The 25,187-nt window shown below is 34.9% G+C and overlaps 3 long non-coding RNA genes across 4 annotated transcripts; all 3 read left to right on the forward strand.

The window, feature by feature from the left end:
* The first annotated feature begins 425 nt into the window (after positions 1–425).
* LOC121429792 lies at positions 426–2,613 on the forward strand. The gene is made up of 3 exons (XR_005971971.1): positions 426–557; positions 1,206–1,341; positions 2,384–2,613. It is a non-coding gene; the product is annotated as an uncharacterized LOC121429792 (long non-coding RNA).
* Positions 2,614–4,898: 2,285 nt separating this feature from the next.
* Positions 4,899–11,716, forward strand: LOC121429793. Of its 2 annotated transcripts, none has more exons than XR_005971973.1 (2): positions 4,899–8,314; positions 9,719–11,716. It is a non-coding gene; the product is annotated as an uncharacterized LOC121429793 (long non-coding RNA). The 2 variants fall into 2 exon arrangements; XR_005971972.1 differs by lacking the exon at positions 4,899–8,314 and adding an exon at positions 8,321–9,271.
* Positions 11,717–19,278: 7,562 nt separating this feature from the next.
* LOC121430337 lies at positions 19,279–22,237 on the forward strand. Its single transcript, XR_005972018.1, has 2 exons — positions 19,279–19,479; positions 20,163–22,237. It is a non-coding gene; the product is annotated as an uncharacterized LOC121430337 (long non-coding RNA).
* The last annotated feature ends 2,950 nt before the right edge of the window (positions 22,238–25,187 follow it).

Consider the following 25,187-nt stretch of genomic DNA (forward strand, 5'->3'; position numbering starts at 1 on the left):
TTAAAACAAATAATTATCAGCATTTAACGGCATATTGCCATCCTTGAGAGCAGCACTCGACACTTTAGCATCTGTGTGTTATCCAGGATAGCAGTGACATTTAGGATGCATCTTGACTGAAGTCACGTGACCAGTACATCACAAGTCGGGAATAGGTATTGAGAAGTATGTAAGAAAATATATTCGGATTGATCTATCGTATATATACGATAGATCAATCCGAATTGTAATAATTGCTTTCATTCGTCAATTTATTAGACGCTTGAGGGTAATTAGGAATCTTTTAAAATGAATGATTTTTTTTTCTCTGTGGAAACTTCAACAATTATTTTCTCTCGATTTTGTCCCAACACACCCCGTGAGTAATCGAATCGTCCTAATCCATCTATCAGCCAGTACATTGTACTTACAGAGACACATACGTGTAGATGGTTTCACTTCGAAGCCAAGGGATACATTGCATTGATCGGAATTAGATTGTTTGGATTACTTGGAACATTGGCGCTATGGGGGACAAACCAACGCCTGGTCCTAAGACCAACGAGCCACCACGGCATGTAAATATTGTGTGGATAATCATACTTTTTACGTGTGTTCAGAAAAAAATGAAGTGTGTTTATGGTTGATAAATGAACAAAAATGACTTTTTGTTTCACTAATCACGATTTCTTCTAATTTTTTAATTGGTCAAGGTTCATGGTTTTAAAATTCACCTCGACAAAACATAGTAATTCTACTAATACTAATTCTACTAATAATAATCGAAAGGATGTATATATGAATGCATTCTTTTTAAATAAAAATACACAGACGAATGATACAATTATTATTATCAACAAAATAAGCTTGTACATGTACCATTCAAAGAAAAATTAAAACCCCAAATGTACATGTTGTACTTCCTTTCTTATTCCAGACATTTATGGCTTCAATCGTATTACTATAGGAAAAAGTGTAGGAATTGATACACTTATGTAACATTTTATAAGTACACCGGTTCATGGGCAAATTAAGATACATATATGTACATATACAATCCGTCGTTTTACACTTACCAACACCCTTAAACACACCATCACACGCACACAACTACACTACACTATACTACACAACCAAAAACATGCACACTCCAATTACATATCTTACACACAAGCACATTTTTAATAGTTATTATCATTTCACCTTTATTCTATCATATTTTTTAGGGTGGATCCAGATTCACTCTGATACCAGCAAGAGGAATGGTAATGCATGTCATAATCCCATGGTTCCTTGGCATGGTCTCTTTCTACATCTACGAGACATTCTGGCGCAAATAGGATCGATCACCCACAGAAAAAAGTAATTCAAAGGTTTTATATTCCGTACACTGTAAAAACTGCGGTGTTAAAACTGACACCAATTGGTGTTAATAGAGGACCACACCATGAGGTGTTAAGATTACACCCTAGAGATCAAACATAACACCAAAGAGTGTAAATGTAACAACAAAAGATGTTGTAATAACACCTATAGGTGTAAAACTAACACCTCCAATTTAAAACCGGTGTAAAATAACTGGTGTGGTCCTCTATGTACACCGGCTAACACCACAGTTCTTGCTAAGTATATGTCTAAAGGAATTTGGTCTTTTCTTTGATAATCTAATACGAATGGAACTAGACCCATGTGTTATCTATGGCTTCATGAGCTCCCACCCCCCCTCCTTACCCCACCCCAAACAAAAATAATGATAATAATAAAATGATGTGGTGCAACGATGCCTGCGTGCTTGACAATTTTTTTTTATTTCCCAAGCGGACGAAGCGAAGGAGCCAAAGTGTGATTTTCTTAAAAAAATAATAATAATAATTTATGATAGATTTGACATGACATTCAGAAAATGACATCACGGCGCACCCCCCCCCCCTCCTCCTCCTCCCAAGAATCAATTCTTTCAAATTTACATAGGCTTATGCCATCACATCGCGTCCGGTCGGGCAATCTTTGAGAAAAGGGCCTCCTGAAACGCCGAAACGTAGGGTCACGTTTACTCGACCATTTGGGATAATGACCGCCTAAATTCCTGAACGGTCGGGTCCAATTTATGCGATGTTAAATGACAATTATAGATAGATATATCAAAGCTATCTATTAACATAATCAATAATTAAATTACAGTAGTCAGTAAACTATATAAATCAAGGTTTTTGTATGACGTCATAGCTTACGTATTCGGTTTACTGTCCTTTCACCAAAGTCACATCGGTGAAACCCAGAACAGAATCCCGACCGACCAATCTGTACCATTCCATCAGTCGTATTAGAGCTGGTGTCGCTGAATTGTTTTATTACAGTCTATGTAAATATCTTTCTCTTGGTTTTCTATTCATTTTATTCTTAGGAAAATTTGGACGACCTTGGATGATCTGTCTTCAATGCAGGAATGTATAATTGTCACATAGGCCCTATTGTAGAGATTTTTAAAGGATGTTTTATTGTATTCTCTCAAATCAAAATAAACATTCACATTCCATAAGCAAGTTGTACAAACTACTTGAAACATGATTATAAATTATACAGTAAATCCATAACAAATATAATTATACAAATTATACATCAAACTTCAAAGATACTAGAAATTAATACTAATGCGTTTCAGCAATTACAAAATGAAATATCAACAAGATGTATGAAATGATAAGAGAGAAAAAAAGATAAGTGATGTTCTACCTCCCAATCCCGTCCCCAGGGTAGGAGCATCCTCCCCTTTTTATGCCTATACTCTACATGGAAAGGATTACAATTCTCCGAATTTATTTTTTTTCTGTGTGTTTTTTTGTGGTTTTGTATCTCGCTGTATATATACCTTTGCCTCACTCTCCCTATATATTCTATTAATTAAGATTTACCCATTTCCTTAAGAGATAAGTATTGTAATCGATAGCTGCATTGCTATCTATTTTGTTGAACATCACTTATCTTATTTCAAATGTATGCTAACGAACTTGCCAAACCTTGTATTTCATTCTGTAACATTTTGAATTATACATTATTGTATACATACGTATGTAATTTTAAGTTTGCTCTCTTTGTACACATACGTATATATACTTTACATTTTGAAGGGCCCCAACGAAAAACTAGAGATTGTGCTGATTGGGCCAATATTGTGAAATAAATGATTAATGAATAATAAATCTAATTATGAATTTATACAAAGAGATAAATATTTTAATACATTGCCTGGCTGAAATCTATTGCGTGAGAGGTCATTAAATAACGCTACAGAAAAATAATATGCTTTATAGTGGCTTGTATTACTACACACTCTTGTTACATTTGATCAATCCAAACGCACTCGGTTATCCCCCGGGCTTTTGAGAAATATTCCAAACGTACCCCATCCGTGTAATTGTTACTATTGCCTTTGAATATATATTATATATGTTATAATACATGTACTATAATGCTCATTTTATCAACCCATCGTTGTATGTAAAAACTAAGACAGCTCTAACTGAAATGCTATTTTCAAAAGTATTTCTCATCCCTAATTCGTTATGTTTAGGAATGGTAGATTCAGGTGTTGTAAGTACACTGTGAAAAAAAGTGTTATCCCTACATGTTCTGGGTATCTTTAATATAGTGTCAAACAGAGAAGCTTTAAAACAACACATTCTGGTTTGGTGCAAATGCAAGATAGAAACTGAAAGAACGCCAGATTTATTCTAAACTAGTTACATTCGATGATAATTAGATATTTTCCATGTAGATTCTAGACTGATGTTTAATTAACATCCTGGTTTTGCAGTTTCTTGATTCGGTATCTACTTATCTATTTGGTTATATAGACACGTTTGCAATAGAAATGATGGGGTAAACATTTGTAGTTGAAGATATCATAAGATTATATTAAAGGCTACTTAGTGTGAAATAATAAAACGAAGTTTGAGTGGTATAATATACAGTGCGTAACAAAACGAAAGTTTACACTTTGAAAAAGCTCTGGGAATTAAAAAATATACAAAATGTGGGTCATTTTTTCACATATATTCTTGGGTGTGGGTCTCATCTAGTCAATGAAAGTAAAAGTTTTGACAGAATGTTACACTTAAGTGAGCACTGTCCATTTTTGTAAAGCTCGCAGAAATCTGTTTGCGCAGAAATGTTTGTTTGCACGCTGTGTCAAGGGGAAATGGCGAAATCAAACTTACTCTGCGAAACATTTCTCATACATTTCCCTTCCACTTTTAGTCAATTGAAATAAAACGGATACATTCAATCATTTTGTAACAATTTTGCAACTCAAATTGAAATTTCAATACTTAGTAAGCACAACCTTTACCCCTTTTGTGTCGGCAGGATCTGAGGACATAACTGAATCTGATCAAAAATTTATATCAGACATCTCCAGCATTTTTCCCACTAAGTTTTTATCATTTAAAGTGGGTTTACATTTCATTTTCATTTAATACTTGTTTCTCCATACTTTTCCCAAGCTTGAGAATGATGAACAACATGAAAATCAAGCGTAAGCCATTCCATGTAAATCACAGCTCAGTGTAAAGCAAATATCGTCACGATGGCCTCGGTGTGTGGGGGAGTGGGGTGGGCGCAATACAATGTTTTGGGCAAGGAAGCTAGTTTAAAACGGTAAAAAATATCTTCAAATCAATTTACTAGCTAAATTATACGTGTGTTTCATGATTAAGGTCTACTTTTATTCGCATACATATTTCAAATTTCTGCGCAAATCATTTTTCACTAACTTTTCAAAAGTAAGTGGTGCTCACTCAAGCGAAAATATTTTTGACAGTTATTTCGTCATTTGCTTAAACGGATCTGTACCAAATACAATGTTAAAATGTGAAAAAATCTTCAGGATATTATAAATATATAATTTTGCAGGATTTTTTCTAAGTGTAAACTTCTTTTGATACGCACTGTATAAGTAACAACTTATATAAATTAAGTTATTATTGTTAATATTGCATTGAATATAACAAAAGGTAGATAGATGGTAGATAAAACCGAAAAAATAATACTTAATTCTTAACATTAATAAAGATTAAAATAATATTTGGACGATGAATGCATTCTCAAAGCTTAATATATGTAAAACAAATTATCATCCTATTAAATCAGAAATATATCTATTGATCACAGAATTAAAGAATTGCATTAATTTCTGCAAAAAAATAAAAAAAACCTGTACATTATTTTGAGGTTAAATTTTCATCAACAGCTTGACATGTGCTTTAATGATGTGCCGGATTAAATAATATATGAGTTTGCGAGGTTGTTGCAAGTGTGTGCGTGTATGAAAAGAGAGGGTGTGTGTGTGTGCATAAGAGAAAGAGAGAGCGTGTGTGGGAGAGTGTGTGAGTGTGTGCTAGTGGTGGTATTATTTGAGTTGGAATATGTTTCACCTGAAGTGGGGTCCATTTTCGAGGAGTGAGAGGGTTAGAGAAGGTGGGAGAGGGTGGTGATGAGTGTGTGGGTGAGGGTGTCCATCGGTCTTGTTAGATGAAACCATGGAAGACATTCGTCAGTCTGGATTGCCTGTCTTTGTGTGCATAAATGTGTACATGTTTTGCGAGTGTGCGTGATTGTGTAAAAGAGGTATACGCATGTGTGGGTGTGTAGATGTGCGTGAGGGTGAGGGTGTGTATGAGCGTGAGTTGTGTGCGTGTGTGGGTGTGCGTGTTTATATGAAAATTGTGCTATAGAGACTCACAAGAAGAAGGGAAGAATGGGTCTGTGTGGGGTTGGTTGTCGAGTTAGGTGTGGGTGGGTGTTTGTGTTCAAGGGTACTGGGATGTACAGGGTCTGTGTGGGGGTAGATTTATATGTATGAGGAGCGAGCCTGCATTGGTAGAGTTTGTTTTGGAGCCGAGTAAATATGTGCTTCTTCATATTGTTCGGAAGTTTAATGGAAGAAAGATGGGGGAGAAGCTTGAGCTTAAAGAACATCGAGCTTACTTCACATTTTGTTTTTTAACGATTAAAATGCATCATGCATGTTGGCCATTGTTTAAACTCAACACTTTACCGAAATCGCAGATCTTAAGCAGACAATGGCCTAAAAAATATTCGTGAAGTATCCATCGGACCTTTCTTTAAAAAAAATATTGTTTGAAAATCAATTGGTCACGGTGGCGACTGCGCGATTGCCAAATGCCAAACGCCGCTAAAACGCCAAAGTCAAGAGGTTTTGACCTAAAATCGGTCGGGGTTTTGACAGGAAATTACAATGTCATTGCGCAATCATCGCAACAACCATTCAGACATACTGTACTTCTAAAAATATACCTGTTGGTTCGTTAGTTCAAATTGCAAATCTGTCTGTCTAGACAGTGAGCTGTGACTATGGTCCTGTATGTGACCGGGCAGACTGTGTGGTAAATGAGAATTAGATTTTCTGCCGATGGTCTTTTTCAAATCGTTTTAGAAATGCAGTATCCGTCCGAACAATTGCCTGACGAGGTAATCAATTCCGCGAAAAAAAAATGAGCAGGTGCCTCAAAAATGTTAACTCGTAGACCAATATTTAGCAGTGACTGAATGATTACCTACAGAACAACATTAACATGGGGGGGGGCTCGTCACCCTGCTTTAAAACATGATTATTGGGGAGGGGCTGGCATTTAAAGTTGTCGATGACTTGAATTCGATATCGATTTATGTTTGAATCTGTCTTTCAAACCAACCAACAAGAAGAAGAGTAAGTTGCATTTCTGCTAGATAAGGTCAATATCACCGCATTTTTTAAATTTTTGTGGCGGCAATAAGATCTTTCCCATCCTCCAATTAAATAAAATGGCCTTGCCATAAAAATGTAAAAGTAGTTCCTTATAATTAAATAGTTTTTTTTTCAAAATGTCGCAGGATAGTGATCTCAAAGAAATCATGGCATACAAGATATGATTTAAAGGCTGAGTTTCGAAAAGAGCAAAAGATTGTTTAGAAACAGAATTTTCAATTTAGAAAAAGAAATTGAATAGGTGAGTACATATATCTGTATGTAAGTTAAAAAAGGAGCTTAGTAATATTCTAAGGTCTAACAATATTCTGTTCACTCTCTACTGACAAGGAATTCTAAATTGAAATATTTTTATATAAACAATCAAACAGTGCGAGATGAAAAGGAGTTTTTCATCGTTATCTGGATAACTTGAAGTAGTCATTAGAGGGTATTTCATCGTAGCTGTTAAGTAAAAAAAAGCTAGAGTTATTCCAAACCAGATGGGACTTTCACAAACTCAATAAACTGAAATTCTCGTCGATGTCCTTGGGAAATGCGCAATATGTATGGTCTTTCAAAACAGCAAGGAGAGGGGTTTTTTAAGCTCTCTGGGTGATGTAACTCAGAAAGTATTCATCCAATCCTCACACAACACGTTCATGAAGATCTCCAATCAATACTTAACAAAGACACACTTTGAACTTTCATAAAAATGAAAAATTTATAAAATACATAGGCAACTTTAGAAACCCAACAAAACTTATAGAAACTCGGAGGAGTGATCATCAAATTTACGTAAATACCAACGACCAACTGTTTGGACTGTTTTTCATTTTCGCAGCCTATAATTTGAAAAGCTGAACAAAAAAAAATTGGTTTTCATAAAGATAAAAGATCTTCATTATATAAAGACGTCTAGTCCGCCATATTTTCTTCGAAATGCGGAGGCCTGTATCAGGAGCTAGGGCAAACGAGATGAGGCGACATCTTCATCGAATAAATCGAGGTATTTTACTTTTGATTTTCACTCTTGTGTTTACTTTAGGATTTCAAGTGATAAATAAAGAGCAAAAGATTCTCGGATGCGGTAAGATACAATAGAAAACGTAAATATTAGGCGTCGTCTGCTTATGCAAGTATGAATATTGGCGAAGTAACTAAGTGCTATAGTCTCTAGCCTAGCCTGTCAAGTAAAGTCTGTCTGATTGAAGAGAAGTTTATTATTTGTATTTCACCTTGTATTATGCATGTGTATGTGGGTGTGTGCGGGTGTGTGTTCGTGTGTTACGAGGACGCGTGGGTGTGTATCAGCTAGAGAGTTTTGTGTGTGAGGGTGCGTATGTGTGTGCAGGTTTCGATAGGAAAAGATGATGTTTTTTTAACAAATCATTATTGTGTAGGAAGGTTGTACCAAAACGCAATAAAGTTCCATCTTCTTTCCTGTGTTTCCCTAGGTATTATGTCTCAGCTGCCAATCATTTTGGTGATGATACTAGATTCATGTTCCAGATTCTTACGGAAAATATTTCAGGGAAACAGACGATTGCACCGGTTCTGAAACCACCTGACATACCGATTAAAATAAAAGTAAGCATATGTATGCTCATAAGAATATCTAGTGAGCGAATTGCAGGCCTTTACCCCGCGGTAAAAAATTATAATAAGGAAACCACTTTTAGAATGCCTTAAGTCTAAGGACAATTTTTTTTCAAGAATTGCAGAAGTGATTTGCTTTCACTTTTAGGTCATGTATGTTGAGAACATTTCGACATGTAGCTAAAGGTGTGACTTTTCTTCTGTTCTACGAAATCATAAGATATGTTTTTCGTCAACATCATAATAGTCAATACAGCCCGTACCCTTTTTCTCATCAATCAAACTTAGTGTCTGTCTTTTATTTCATGTGGTGTTTCACCTTCATTTTCATTTTAAGATGATCAACACAAAATAAGTATGGAATTGCCCTTCATGGGAATATGATATGAATGCATACTAGTTTAATGCTTGGAATTTTCGACTAATCTGTAATGTATTTAGGGGTCGATTTGAAATATCATTGACAAACGTATAGTTTTTGCTGATAATATATATTATTCATAAAAAAATTGAATCACAGTCATATACCTTTCTATAATTTTCCACCGCTGGTTGGGCTGCCAAGTGAATATTTCTTTTAAGAAATACCAGACATTGGAAGTAGGCGTATTTGAATTTAAATTTTTAATTCGCTCTTAACCAAGTGCAAAACAGGTTTTATTATATTTCTTCACCCGTCTGCTCCGTCCTCTGTATGCGAGGGAAGTCCGATATTATGACATAATTACCCATATTTAACGCACCAATCACTGAACCCCACGATATGACGTTGGAATATTTTATATATCAAGTCGACATTTTTCACGATATTCTATGTCAATTGGCAGACTGCAAATCGAAAGGCGGCATTGAAAGTTTTTTTTCTGTGTATGCGAGGTTTTTTGTCAAAGAATATTCAACATGGCTCCTGGTGGCCGATTCAACGAAACTCGTCGCCATAAAGACGGCGTAAGTTTATTTTCTCTTTAAGAATACTGCCTACAATAACAAAACGTATAGTATTATTTTATATATCAATTTATTTTATTAGCTGTTCATAATTCCTCCCGTTAGAAAAAGTGGCTGTCTATTTTTTCAATCTCACATCTGTTTTTAAAATATATTTTACATCATACCATCTGGCCTCAGTTATTAATCACTGAAATAAACTGTTTTGTAAGACAATACAACACAATACCGTTCTCTCGAGAAGGTAAGCATTAATAAGTATTTATAAGTATTCATATATAAATAAGGGTTATAATGTCGCATACAGAGGAAGGAGCAAACGGGTGACGAAAAAATGTCTTGTACTTTGTTAAGGGCGAATAAACATTTTTCATATCAAATATTTATTATATCTTAAATAAACAACATCACGTCATGATCGTATCACAATTTTATCCTTTTTTCCAGCCACTGGGGACATGTTGCTGCGTCGTCATAGCGGGGGGTTTCGTAGTCGGAATCATTCTGCTAATCTTGTATTTAACTGGCAACATCTAATACATTGGGAATAATCGGAATGTCAGATCTGCATCATTACAGCGTCACTAGCCAAAGAAATGATGAAGAAGTGACCAAACATACTCGCTCAAGTACGTTATATAGACATCTATTTATGTTATAAGGTAAATCCAGCACTATATCAGAACACTACATCCATGTTAGCGAGGACTTCCAAAACCATTAAAAAATAATCTACTACTCGGAACGACAAACTAAGAACACTTATTTCGATATGACTGCTTTTAAATTTAGATTAGAGTTGCGAAAGACAATTCAAAGGCTTAGGATACAAGTCTTATTCTGGCTAGGAGAACGGCTCAGAAGACTTGGAAGACTAAGGATGTTGGGACCCCCACAACCCTTATTTGCCATTCAACTAGCATCCAATTGCAATTATGGTATATCGAGCAATTTTTTTAATACAATAAGTGTATTGTTCTTGTAATATTTTTTTTCTGGTAAAATGTTATGTATCAGATTGAACCTGCCTATCAGATGGCTGAAATCCATGGCTGAAATAAATGTTTTAAATCTCTTTGACTTTGAATACAGGAACGACACTATGATAACTTAACTTGATTATTTAACCATTGAAAGTGAAGAATTAAATCAATGCTGACTTTCCTCCAAAATAACATGACGTCTCATCATCAGTTATAAATGAAATTCGATAAATATCCCTTTTAATATTAGCTATGAACTAAACTACCAATGTTATATAGAACATTGCTTGTAAAGGAATTATCTTGGAGAGTGATAGTAAATAATCTAAGCCCTGACGAATATGATACACATTTATTTATGAAGAGCAAACATCTCAATGCCAAAAAGTGAAGATATCTTTTTAAATGTGAACACTGTATTTAAAGTAGTTAAATTGATCCTTTCTATTTCAAACTAACATTCCTAATTACATACAGTCCAGCAATTAGTAGTTGGCATTTATTGAATTTTCCGCCTTATAATTCTAAATTATGTACACCAGCAAAAATGAATGCCCTCCCCTACCCCAACACATTGCGTTCCACTAATATTTCTATGTATAGTTTTGGTTATAATGATTAGCAACATAATGTATATTTATTCAATACTTCCTTGTTTTCAATGTGATTTTCTTTTAACAAATGAGCACCAAACAAACCGTTATTTCCCCCAAAATGTGTTATGATGTAAGAGATAGAGGTCACACCTTGGAGGGAAGTTGTTGTTTATTGACATATCTTTATGGTAAAAAAAATCAAACAAAGATTAACAATGTTGTGATGATGTAGAATTTGTTATCTATTCCTATAGACTTGATCTGGTACAAGAGTCCAATTTCGGAAGAACCATTAATGACCGGAAAAAAAATTGAAATGAAAATGCGTTGCATGATTGTTTGATACAATGACATATCTCTTTTGCTGCAGATATTTGTCAATTTTGCAATGTGATAATGTTTGTTGAATTGTCAACATATACAATTTATCTCAGTTTTGGTTAGAGTGTCCAAATATCAGATATTTATTTCAAGGGAACTAATAATTACATATAAAAGGACCAGGGGTGTCGTAAGTGATTTTCAGTTGAGGGAATCTACCAATTTTCTTAATTCCGAAATAGTTATAATTATGTATTGAAAAGTTATGAATCATCAGGCTCTCTGTAGAATGTGGTTGTTTTTATCTTTATTACATCAAACAGGAATTCGACCTCGGTAACTAGCTAATCGTTTACAGCTAAACTAAAAACGCAATGTTTAGGAATCACTTCAAATAATTTTTGACCCATGAACAGTTTATATACCTGTAGACTGTGAAGTAGTATTACTTATTTTTACTTGTATTTTTATAAGTTTCCGTTCGATGTGTTTGTTCAGTGAATATCACACCCCGGAGGTTAAATTAAATTATTACAATCCCCTTATAGATTTGTTTCTTTTAATGAATATATTGTTTCTCTTTTTCTTTTCTATAACCTATATAAATGCGATGAATAACTACATTTCGGTAAACCATGTGAAAAGCCATTAAAATGCTGTTGAGTCAGTGGTGTTGGCAACCATGGTGTTTATGTAAGTGTATGTGACATAAGTGTACGTCTGTGTGTAGGACTGTGTGTGTGCGTGAGGGTGTACTTGTCTCTGTGCTGTTACTTTTATGTTGAGGAATTTGGCTATGTGCACGATTTTATTCGTGATTTCTTTGTATGTTGGAATAAGAGGGGAAATAAGAGTAAAAAAACCCTAACTGTCGAAATAAAGACTTAAAGCAAAATTAGTCTTGAAAGAAATAATTAAAAATGGATAATAATGACGATATGGCAATGACACTTGTGGAAATGAATGAAAACAATGATGTTGACGATGGTTACTATGTTGATGACGACGATGATGGTGGTGATGATGATGGTGATGAGAGTGTTTGGGAGTGTGATAAAGATAACGATGATGATGGGGATGATGGTGGTGATTGCTATTAAGGTGATAATCGGTGATGAAGATGTTGGTCATCATAGCATTGGTGATGGCGGCGGTCTTGGTGAGGACTGTATGACGGGGAAGGCGATGAAAGTGAATATAATGACGGTAGTGATTATTATGAGTTTGATAGTAACAAGGAAAGCATGAAATGGTGACGAGAGTGGTTAAGGTGGTGTTGTGGGTATTATTGCGGGTATTTTTGTGATTTTTTTTTAACACCTAGTGCACACCTAGTTACCAATAATGCATATAGCATTTCCATTTATTTGAAAGCAGGATAAAAGAGCATTGTAGATTGATTGCTTTGCTCACGGGCATAGGTGCTGCAGCCGGGGATCGAGCCCGGACTTTCTCATGTATAGCCAGGCGCCTTAGACCACTTGGCCACGGCACCTCCAATCATCACCACCACCATCCCCATTATCCCCATCATCATCGTCGTTACCACCATCCTCGTTATCATTATCACCATCCCAAACACTCTCATCGCCATCATCATCACCATCATCATCGTCGTCATCAACATAGTAACTATCGTCAACATCATTGTTTTCATTGATGATGGTGACGATTTGGATGATGGTACGCTTCTGTCGTATTGGTGTTGGTGGGGATGGTGGTGGTGGTGTTGATGGTGACGAGATGACAACCGTGAATCTGATAAAGAGTGGTGACTACAACTCACATAATGATGAATAAAATAAAATAAAATTTTGGACCATGATGACATTGACAACGATCCTAATCATGACTTTGATTTCGACGTTGACGACATTACAGAGAGTCGATAATGGGATCCACTTTATATGAGGGCGAATGTTGATACGGAGGGCACAAGTTGGCGAACATACGGTGCCTTGTGTTTGAGCGTATGTGTGTGTGCGTGAGGGTGAGTGAGTAAATTTTGAAGATGTGTGTGGCAAATGGGTTCCTGGTGTTTTTTGTGTGTGAGAGATTTAGTGTGGTGGGGAATGCACGTGTCTGTGTGTGATGGTGAATGGTGTTGAACGAATAGACGGTGTCTGCAGATGAAAGAGTATAAGAGAAAATGCGAGAAAATACTATTCACTTCATTAGAAACAATTAAACAGCTTGCACTACAGATAGATGAGCTTTTTAACTTTTATCTCACTTAAGGATATTTATGATAATACAACTACAATGATTTTTCCCCTGAAATTGTAGACACGTTAAAAGAGTTATAATAATACAAAACAACAGCCCTCGACGACTGATACCGTTTGCTGATATCGTCACCCTTAAGCTGTTGAAGGGGAAGTCCGATACAGTGACGTGAGTAACCATTCGATATTAACCAATCATAAAACTCCACGGATCAAGAAACTCCCCTGCCATAGAATGCCGAGTCTCAAGAATCGCATCTGCTATCGTGACTCTCAAACACGAAGCATCTTCCGATAACAATCGAAGCATTGAATTGTTTTAATTCGAACACATTTGTTAAAAAAGTCTTAATCATGATTCCAGGTGTAAGATGCAACGAACCATTTCGCCACAAAGTAAGTAAGGAATACCAAAAATTGAATTATGTACATTAATATTGCTTTTTACAACTATTTCTGAAGGGGGGGGGGGGTCATTCTCATATAAATGATGATGATGTAATGACGTTTACTTTTGTGTGGTCATCGGACCAAGCGCCAAATAAAACCCACAAAAAAGTTTGGAAATCTGTGTTTGGCCATTAATTTCTCCCAACCAACTCCCAATTTACACAATGCATATTTGATATCATTCAAACGATCGTTTAATTCTTTTTAAAATGATACCATGCTTGTTATGATCATGCAATCACGAAAAGAGCAGGATTCAAAAGTGTTGGATGAGGTATGAATCGAAAAGCAGCAAAACGAGCAGAAATAGTCATGGAGGGTCAATACAGAATATGGTTCTTTTGTCTGTCAATAGAGAAGAAAATCCATTCAAACCAAGTCCCTGCTTCTGTAGTGATGGTTTTGTGAGATAACATTACATGGTTTGAGTCGTGGTTTGAAATACCCGGACATGTTTGTTTGTTATGTTTTTGCTTGTGCAGAGGTGTGTTTTATTCCATGTTAATGTTGATTTTAAGGTGCATGAGAACAATTAAAAGACATTGCTGAGAAACTCACCCATCACCACTAAAAAAGGAACAGTGACTTTCAATATTGTGTCATTTTGCGACTTTTGAATTTTGACCTTGCCCCAAATTTCAAGGCACTGTACCTCCATGTGAACCATAATCATATCATGTAGGGTATCATTTTAAAGAAAATTAAGTGATCTATTCATTGCTGTTACTTACACATTAATAATATACTAAAACTGATGAGGAATTATTGATCAAAGTAAGATTTTTGAGGAGTTTAGTAACATAAATGAATAAATTGCGACAATTTATGTTCCTAAATTCCTGTCATACGCGAATATGATTATAGTTTCAAGCTGCTTTATCTGACATTTTATTATTGTCAATTTCACCACATATTGGTCTATATGGCATGGCCACGAATGAACAATCTTTTATTATCATTGATATTTATTTGCGGGGATTCTTATTCAAATATTTAATAAAGTTTCATAAAACATGCCTTTGACGAACATTTTGTACTTGTTTTGGTATGTGCAGAAAGTTAAATACGAGCCTCATTTTGGATATAAAGGGATATATATAAATAAGGGTTATAACGTCGCATACAGAGGACGAAGCAAACGGGTGACGAAAAAATGTTTTGTACTTTGTTAAGCGCGAATAAAGTTTTTTATATTAAATATATATATATATATATATATATATATATATCCTAAATAAACATTATCATGTTATGATTGTATTACAATTCTCAATTCTACCCTATTTTCCAGCAAATGGGGATATGTTGCTGCGGCGTCGTCATAGCGGGGGTTTTCGTAGTCGGAATCATTCTGCTAATCTTGTATTTAACTGGCAACATCTAATACATTGGGAATAATTGGAATGTCAGATCTGCATCATTACAGCGTCACTAGCCAAAGGAATGATGAAGAAGTGACCAAACATACTCGCTCAAGTACGTTATATAGACATCTATTTATGTTATAAGGTAAATCCAGCACTATACCAGAACAACTACGACCATGTCAGCGACGACTTCCAAAACCATTAAAAAATAATCTACTACTCATAAAGACAAACTATGAACACTTATTTCGATATGACTGCTTTTAAATTTAGATTAGAGTTGCGAAAGGCAATTCAAGGGCTTAGGATACAAGTCTTATTCTGGCTAGGAGAACGGTTAAGAAGAGTTAGAAAACTAAGGATGTTGAGATCCTCCACAACTCCTATTTGCCGTTCAAGTAGCATGCAATTGCAATTATGGTATATCGAGTAATTTTTCTAATACAATAAATGTATTGTTCTTGTAGTATTTTTTTCTTGTAAAATGTTATATACCTGCCTATCAGATGGCTGAAATCCATGGCTGAAATAAATGTTTTGAATCTCTTTGAAGTGGACTACAGGAAAGACACTATGATAACTTAACTTGATTATTTAACCATTGAAAGTGAAAAATTAAATCAATGCTGACTTTTCTCCAAAGGAACCTAACGTATCATCATCACTTATAAATGTAATTCAATAATATCCTTTTGAATAGTAGCTATAAACAAAATTACAAGGTTATTGAACATTGCTTGTTAAGGAATTATCTTGGAAACTGATAGTAAAAAATCTAATAGTAAATAATCTAAACGCAGACGAATATGATATGGGGTTGCTACGCAGTCAAGCTTAGTTTATAGTGGCAACTTCTGCAACCTTCCGCAATCTTCTAATAATCGATATGTTTTAATAGAAAATGCAATTTTTTCTATGATTGCTTGTCAGTTATATGTATATCATTATTGTATTTTCTTTGTTGATGTGTTTATGAAAAAGTGTTGCAGAAACCAATAAGTGAAATGAAATATACATTTATTATGAAAAGCAAACACTTTCATTGAATTCTTCGCCTTAGAGTTTTAAATTATGTTTATCAGTAAAAATTAATGCCCTCCCCCACCCCAACACATTCCGTTCCAGTAATATTTCCATGTATAGTTTTGATTATAATGATTAGCAACATAATGTATATTTATTAAATACTTCCTTGTTTTCAATGTGATCTTCTTTTAACAAATGAGCACTAAAGAAAACGCCCCCCCCCCCGGAAAAAAAAATGTTTATTGATGTAAGAGATAGAAATCATACCTTGGAGAAAATTGTTGTTCATTGACATATCTCTATGGTAAAAAAAAAGATTAACAATGTTGTGATGATGTAAAATTTGTTATCTATTCCTATAGACTTGATCTGGTACAAGAGTCCAATATCGGAAGATCCCGTAATGACCGGAACAAAATTGAATGAAAATGCGTTGCATGATTGTTTGATACGATTACGTATCTCTATCCCTTCAGATATTTGTCCATTTTGCAATGTAATGATGTTTGCTGAATTGTCAGCATATACAATTTATATCAGTTTTGGTTATAATGTACAAATATAAGATATTTATATCAAGGGAACCAAGAGTGGTGTACCTAGGATTCTCCAGGGGGGGAATTTGTCCGACAAAAAAATTGACAAGCAAAAAAAAAAATAAAAAAAGGTCTTCAACAACTAATTAAGGATTTTGTACCAGAAAAAAAATTGACAAGCAAAAACAGAAAAAAAAGTTTTCAAGTAAAAACAGGGATCAGTTGTGACTTGTCGGGGGGGGGGGGACAGGGATACATCCCTTGCATGGGTTGTGACTCGTCAGGGGGGGCAGTCTGCCCCTCTGCCCCTCCCCCGTAGGTACGCTAATGGAACCAATAATTACAAAGGAAAGAACCAAGTGTGTCTTAAGTGATGTTGAGTTGAGGGAACCTACCAATTATCTTAATTCCGAAATAGTTAATTATGTATTGAAATGTTATGACGTATCTGGCTCTCTGTAGAATGAGGTTGTTTTTTATCATTATTACATCAAACATGAATTCAACTTCGGTAACTAGCCATTCGTTTACAGCTAAACTAGAAACGCATTGTTTAGGGATCACTTCAAATAAATGTTGACCCGTGAACAGTTAATAACTTGTAAGCTGCAAAGTAGTATTACTTATGTATTTTTATAAGATTCCATTCGATGTGTTTGTTCAGTGAATATCACACCCCGGAGGTTGAATTAAATTATTACAATCCGCTATAGATTTGTTTCTTTTAATGAATATATTGTTTCTCTTTTTCTTTTCAATAACCTATATAAATGCGATGAATAACTACATTTCGGTAAACCATGTGAAAAGCCATTAAAATGCTGTTGAGTCAATGGCGTTGGCAACCATGGTGTTTATGTAAGTGTATGTGACATAAGTGTACGTCTGTGTGTAGGACTGTGTGTGTGCGTGAGGGTGTACTTGTCTCTGTGTTGTTACATTAATGTTGAGGAATTTGGTTATGTGCACGATTTTGTTCGTGATTTCCGTGTACGTTGGAAGAAGAGGGGGAATGAGAGAAGAAATAAAACCCTAACTTTCGAAATAAAGACTTTAAGTGAATTAGTCTTCAAAGAAACAATTAAAAATCGATAATAATGGAGATATGGCAATGACACTTGTGGAAATGAATGAAAACAATGATGTTGACGATAGTTACTATGTTGATGACGACGATGATGGTGGTGGTGGTGATGGTGATAATGGTGGCGGTGGGGATGACGACGACGACGATGATGATGATGATGATTGCGATTAAGATGATAATCGGTGGTGAAGATGTTGGTCATCATAGCATTGGTGATGGCGGCGGTCTTGGTGACGACTGTATGACGGGGAAGGCGATGAAAGTGAATATAATGACGGTAGTGATTATTATGAGTTTGATAGTAACAAGGAAAGCATGACATGGTGACGAGAGTGGTTAAGGTGGTGTTGTGGGTATTATTGCGGGTATTTTTGTGATTTTTTTTTAACACCTAGTGCACACCTAGTTACCAATAATGCATATAGCATTTCCATTTATTTGAAAGCAGGATAAAAGAGCATTGTAGATTGATTGCTTTGCTCACGGGCATAGGTGCTGCAGCCGGGGATCGAGCCCGGACTTTCTCATGTATAGCCAGGCGCCTTAGACCACTTGGCCACGGCACCTCCAATCATCACCACCACCATCCCCATTATCCCCATCATCATCGTCGTTACCACCATCCTCGTTATCATTATCACCATCCCAAACACTCTCATCGCCATCATCATCACCATCATCATCGTCGTCATCAACATAGTAACTATCGTCAACATCATTGTTTTCATTGATGATGGTGACGATTTGGATGATGGTACGCTTCTGTCGTATTGGTGTTGGTGGGGATGGTGGTGGTGGTGTTGATGGTGACGAGATGACAACCGTGAATCTGATAAAGAGTGGTGACTACAACTCACATAATGATGAATAAAATAAAATAAAATTTTGGACCATGATGACATTGACAACGATCCTAATCATGACTTTGATTTCGACGTTGACGACATGACAGAGATTCGGTCGATAATAAGATCCACTTTATATGAGGGCGAATGTTGATACGGAGGGCACAGGTTGGCGAACATACGGTGCCTTGTGTTTGAGCGTATGTGCGTGAGGTTGAGTGAATAAATTTTGAAGATGTGAGATTTAGTGTGGTGGGGGGATTGAACGTGTCTGTGTGTGATGGTGAATGGTGTTGAACGAATAGACGGTGTCTGCAGATGAAAGAGTATAAGAGAAAATGCGAGAAAATACTATTCACTTCAAGTTTTTTCTAACTCTAAGGATATTTATGATAATACAACTACAACGATTTTTCCCTGAAAATTCTAGACACGTTAAAAGAGTAATAATAATACAAAACAAAAGCCCTCGCCCGATACCGTTGGCTGATTTCGTCACCCGTAAGCTGTTGGCGGGGAAGTCCGATACAGTGACGTGAGTAACCATTCCATTCACTGTTAACCAATCATAAAACTCCACGGATCAGGAAACTCCCTTGCCATAGAATGCCGAGTCTGAAGAATTGCATCTGCTATCGTGACTCTCAAACACGAAGCATCCTCCGAAAATAATCGAAGCATTGAATAGTTTTAATTCGAACACATTTGTTAAAAAGTCTTTATCATGACTCCGGGTGGAAGATACAACGAGCCGTATCGCCACAAGGACAGAGTAAGTAAAGAATACCGATAATAAGGGGGGGGGGGTCTCATTCTCATAGAAATGATGATGATGTAATGGCGTTTACTTTTGTGTCGTCACCGGGCCAGACGTGAAATAGAGACAAGAAACAAATAAATTGGGACAATTTATGTGCCTAAATTAATTCCTGTCATACGCGAATATGAATATAGTTTTAAGTATCTTTATCTGACATTTTTTTAATTGTCAATTTCTCATCATATTGGTCTAGGTAGCATTATGACGAATGAACAACTTACCCATGACTTTTGTTAGGTTTTTTAGGGGGTATTCTTATTTGAGGTCACACAATAAATTTTTCTTAAAATATGCCTTTGACGAACAGAATGCAATTGTATCGGCATGTGCAGAAGGATATACTTTACCCTCATTTTGGACCATGAAAGGTTCGTACATCTCATTCGCCTGAAAATTTTGAGGATTTCCATAGCATTTATTTTGTTGTTTGTTCAGTGTTTCGTGAGATTTTGATTTTATTATTTTTTTAAATGTTATTTCACAAACTAAATGTTTCGAAAAAGACGTTTATTGTAATGCATATTAAAGTTTATATCCTACCAGCTTTGCTCTAGTATCGTAAGGAAATGTTAAATTGTATTTGTGCTATGTATTGTTATTTTTTTCCTCTTTCCTTTTTTTATTTCCATATGTAGTGTTCGTGGGCTAGGATATGCTGTGCAATAATTGTGGTTGCCATTATCATGGAGCTATTGGCCCTTCTTCTTTGGATCTTATACCGCAATGGTAAATTATGAGTAAAGCCATGAATCAACGTGGATGTTCATCTGACAAATTTGGTTTTACGGCAAACTGTCCCGGAAAAAGTATTGACGCCGCACTGCACAAAGCAAACCACAGCTCAACGGAGAAAACACCATCACACAGACAAATCCACGTCACACCAAGAAATTGGAAGGATAGTATGTCGTTGAAAATACCACAATACTCTTTAATTGGTCTGGTTTATTTGGTGTAACTGGGACATACTTGTGACATTTCAATAGGAAAGTGGTCGTCATCACTAGAGAACAGATCATGATAGCATATTTGCTTGTTCCTTCATTGTTGGTAAAGTACTTATCAGCAATGACATCTTTTACGGAAAGGGGGTACCCACAATTTAAGGGTTTAAGAATTGTAACAATTTTTTTTGGCATATAATGAACCGTTCGAATGTAATCTACTCTATGAATATAAAGTATTTACTCACATTCTAATGCAAATGCAAGGTATCTAAGCACGAAATAAAGAGCGTGGATGATGATTAGGATTCATTTAATTAACAATATGATATAAATTATTGCATCACCTATAATTGATCAATAAGGCTGAAGCTTTAGGCTGAAAATATGTTTAGTGGACGCTGGTTGTAGAATATCGTCAACAATCTGTATATATTTATTTTTTATATTAGGTTCTGTAAACAATATACAAAAACCCACTATTTTCTAATATTGTTGTTTTTGAAAAGCTATGTACCATTCTCTCTGTCTTTAACGTTTACAATACCTCCTTTTGAATGTAGGATTGTTGCAAGGCATTATGCCACTCTTTGGCAAACGCAAGATGTAAAATATGTCACGTGGTTCCTGAGGCTTGAGAGCTAGGCTATCACCCATTCGTCTGGAAACAATTTCCGCAATTATTAAATTTTCCATTCCAATTGGTATTATATTCTAGGTCATCCATGATAATAATAATTCGATAATATTTTATTGTCAGATCAGTTTGTTTAATAAATGCAAATTGTGGTGACGATATGGAAATTGCCTAAAAAAGAAGAAAAAAATCCAGATACCGATAGAATTATCACCTACGCGTGTTTATATACAATTAAGAAATATGTGTCAATTTGTAGTAAAAATGTGGAATTGATAATAATTAAAAGTGGTGCTTCTGCAAGGTTGGTCTTTGTCTAAGTTAATGTACCGTCCGAATGAGGTTAATCGTTTTGTGTTCTTCAGATACATAATTTGCCACCTTAAATGCCACGATTAAATGAGATCTAGATAATATGGGTGACAGATAACCTTCATTTCGAAGGCTTTATTAGGAATCCATTGTTTGCTACAGACGTATTGGTTAAGCTTTGCTGTGATATAGTATAGTTTTTGAGATTTATTGCGACAATCAAATTGTAATGATAAACGTGAGGAGACAAATGTAATGTTTGCCAATTTAATGTCATTCTATATGCATGCAAATGTATATTCATGATAATACATAGGAGTACTATTTAGAGTTCTTAATTGTGTAATTAAAGGAAAGTAGGTCAATGCGTTTAAATGGCTGGGGGATGCTTAATTGCTTTCATTGATTAATACCTTGAGAGATAAAAGTGTGTAAATTAAACAATGTTCATTGCAAATACAATGTCGATCAGCATTTACTTTTTACAAAGATTTATACACAACCCTAAACATTCGAATTTAAATGATGCATTACTTTGATTGAATTACACATAATTATGTTCTATTGATTATGAGCTCACTTTAGTTTATATACCGTAGAACCTTTAGCTGTCTTTTGATGTGTATGTAAAATAGCTGTTGTCATTTTTTCTGATTATATTGTTAACGACCATAAGTAATGCCTTCAGATCTATTATCTTGCATTATTTACATTTCTTATTTTTTTCAAATTGATGTTTGTCCTTGTGTCTTTTTATCTTAGATATTGGTTTCACATTGTTTCCATTGATATTATAATATAAAATATTGAGATGAAATGTTTATTCCCGTGGAAAAGTGTCTTTCTTTTTCATATCTTTCTTTATAATTTATGCAGTAATCAAAATATCATAACCTTGATGATGATGATGATGATGGTAATGTTGACGATGGTAAAAAAAGATGTGATGATGAAGGTAGATGATGATGATGATGATGAGGATGATGATGATGATGACGACGACGATGACGATGATGGTGATGATGATGGTGATGATGATTATGATGATGAAGAAGAAGAAGAAATTGATGATAACGGCGATAAAAATAGTGTTGATGAAGCCGGGATAATAGCGAGAAAGATTATAATAATTACAACAAGTTCCAAAGATAAACTGTTTCAGATCCCATTTCACAAAACAAAAGTAACATTTGGTGATAGTGCATTTGCACATGCTGCCCCCAAACTATGGAATAGTCTGCCAATCGATATAGGAAGCTCTCCATTTTTGGCTCTCTTCAAATCAAAATTAAAAACATATCTCTTTAGTTAACAGAATATTCTGTGTAAACATAAGTAAAAAGAGCTCAGAACAAGGGCAGCTGAATATATCTATATAAAAGCTGCGCTATACAAATTAATGTTTATTTTTATTATTATTATTATTTTGGGCCTCGGAAATGGTGATGATGGGGGCTGTGCCGATGATGGTGTTGACTATAGTAAATATTGTGTTTACCACGAAACCAGTTGCTCCAACACCTGTTATGACGAAAAGAATGATAATGATAATAATCATATTGCGTAGAAATACTATTGTGTATTAAGATTTAGATTTAGATTTATTTCCGTTCAACAATTTTTTTTTCAAAATACAATCAAAGTAACAATACATATTCAATATAATAGATATTACAGGCAAATCAATGACATTTCGTAACAAATGTTGAATATAAATTAAACAAAACTACAATTTGTTGCAGTAATTTTATCAATGGAAAGAAACAAGAAATGAACGGAGGGACTTGCCAAGAAAAGCAAAAGCTTGTAAAGAAGGCAAGCCCCTAAACTTAGTTTCAATGCTAAATTATAAACAGACTATATATACAACTATATACAAAAATCGAGACGGACGCAGAAGACAAACTTAAAACAAGTTATCCACAAGATGTCAAAATAAAACGAATAAGCGACAAAAAATAAGAGAAAGTAGATCAAATAATAATAATTACAGTGGTAACACACGAAAAAGGACTTACAAAATTATAATAGGGAGGGTAAAGTGGCAAAGGAAAGAAAGAGGGAGATAAGGGAGGTGCAAATAAAAAGTGCAAATGAAAAGAGGAAACATGGCAGGTGCACAGGTCGTAATGTATTGTATCATGTTGTAGTGTTGTTTTTATAAGTAATGTTTGACAAATTTTAAAGGTTAAGTTATAATGTAGTTTTAGGTTATGTGTTAGCTTGACTTGTTGGTGTGGAGTATTGACAAATGAGCATCTTTTTAAGTTTGCGTTTGAAAATATTAAGGTTTGTAGATTCTTTAAAGTCGTTGGGCAGTGAATTCCAGTACACAGGTCCAAAAAAGATAAAAGAGTTTTTCGCTAATATAGTACGGGTAGGGGGAAGGTGATAACAGTTACGTTGTCTGGTTGGGTAATCGTGTATAGAGGAGTTTTTACAGAACATATCTGAAAAAATTGTTGGGAGATCATCTTTGTTTAGTTTATACATAAATTGGGCGAGTTGGAAAAGATATAAATCGCTCACTTTAAGAATATTATTTTGGAAGAATAGTATATCTGTGTGTGATCTGAATTGGGTTTGAAAAATTATTCTAAGAGCCTTCTTCTGCAGCAACAGTATTCTTTGTAATTGTGTTTGGGTCGCACAACCCCATGCCAAAATGCCATAATTAATATATGGTAATATTAATGTATGATACAATGTAAGTAAAGTGTGAGATGGGAGAAAATATTTGAGTTTGTTGATAATTCCGATGTTTCTTGAAATTGTTTTGCAAATATTATTGATGTGTGGTTTCCATGATAGCTTATTATCAATAGTAACCCCCAAAAATCTGGTCTCTGAAACATTTTCAAGAACAGTGTTATCAAAAATTATGTTATTAGGTATTGTATTTATTCTGTTACTAAAAAGCATAAAATTCGTCTTTTGTAAGTTAAGTGATAGTTTATTCGCTTTAATCCAGTCAGTGACATGTATAAGTTCTGAGTTTACAATTCTTACAAGTTGGTTTAGGTTATCATGAGAAAAGAAAATGTTCGAATCGTCAGCAAACAATACAAATGTTAGTAAATTAGAACTTTTTTTAATGTCATTAATATATGTAATAAAAAGAAGAGGACCTAATAAACTACCCTGTGGTACTCCACATGTAATGGGAAGAGTAGAAGAAACAACGTTGTTGACTGACACAAATTGAGACCTGTCTGTTAGGTAGCTCTTGAACCACTCCAAGGCCTTCCCCCTGATACCATAAAAAGAAAGTTTATGAAGAAGTATTTCGTGGTTAATGGTATCGAAGGCCTTGGAGAAGTCCAGGAAAATACCAACAGTATGACAACCTTTATCTATGGAAGAAGTAATTTTATTAATAAAAGTCAAAATTGCATGCGAGGTGCTATGATTTTCGCGGAAACCAAATTGCGAGTTCGAAAAAGTATTGTATTTATTAAAGAACGTAGTTGTACGAGTATGTATAAGTTTTTCGAGAATTTTAGATAACGAAGTGAGCAATGAAATAGGACGGTAATTAGAAACAAGCTGATTATCACCTTTTTTGTAAAGGGGGATGATTTTGGCTATTTTCATTAGGTTAGGTACCTTCCCTGTGTTCATAGAAACATTAAATATGTGGACCAGAGGATCGACGATAGTTAAAATAATTTTTTTAAGTAGGAAATTAGGAATACCATCGAAACCTGGGCTTTTCTTGGTCTGTAGATTATTAACAATATTAATAATTTCTCTTGTGTTAGTAGGAT

The sequence above is a fragment of the Lytechinus variegatus genome, chromosome 16, assembly GCF_018143015.1.
Source record: "Lytechinus variegatus isolate NC3 chromosome 16, Lvar_3.0, whole genome shotgun sequence".
Taxonomy (NCBI): domain Eukaryota; kingdom Metazoa; phylum Echinodermata; class Echinoidea; order Temnopleuroida; family Toxopneustidae; genus Lytechinus; species Lytechinus variegatus.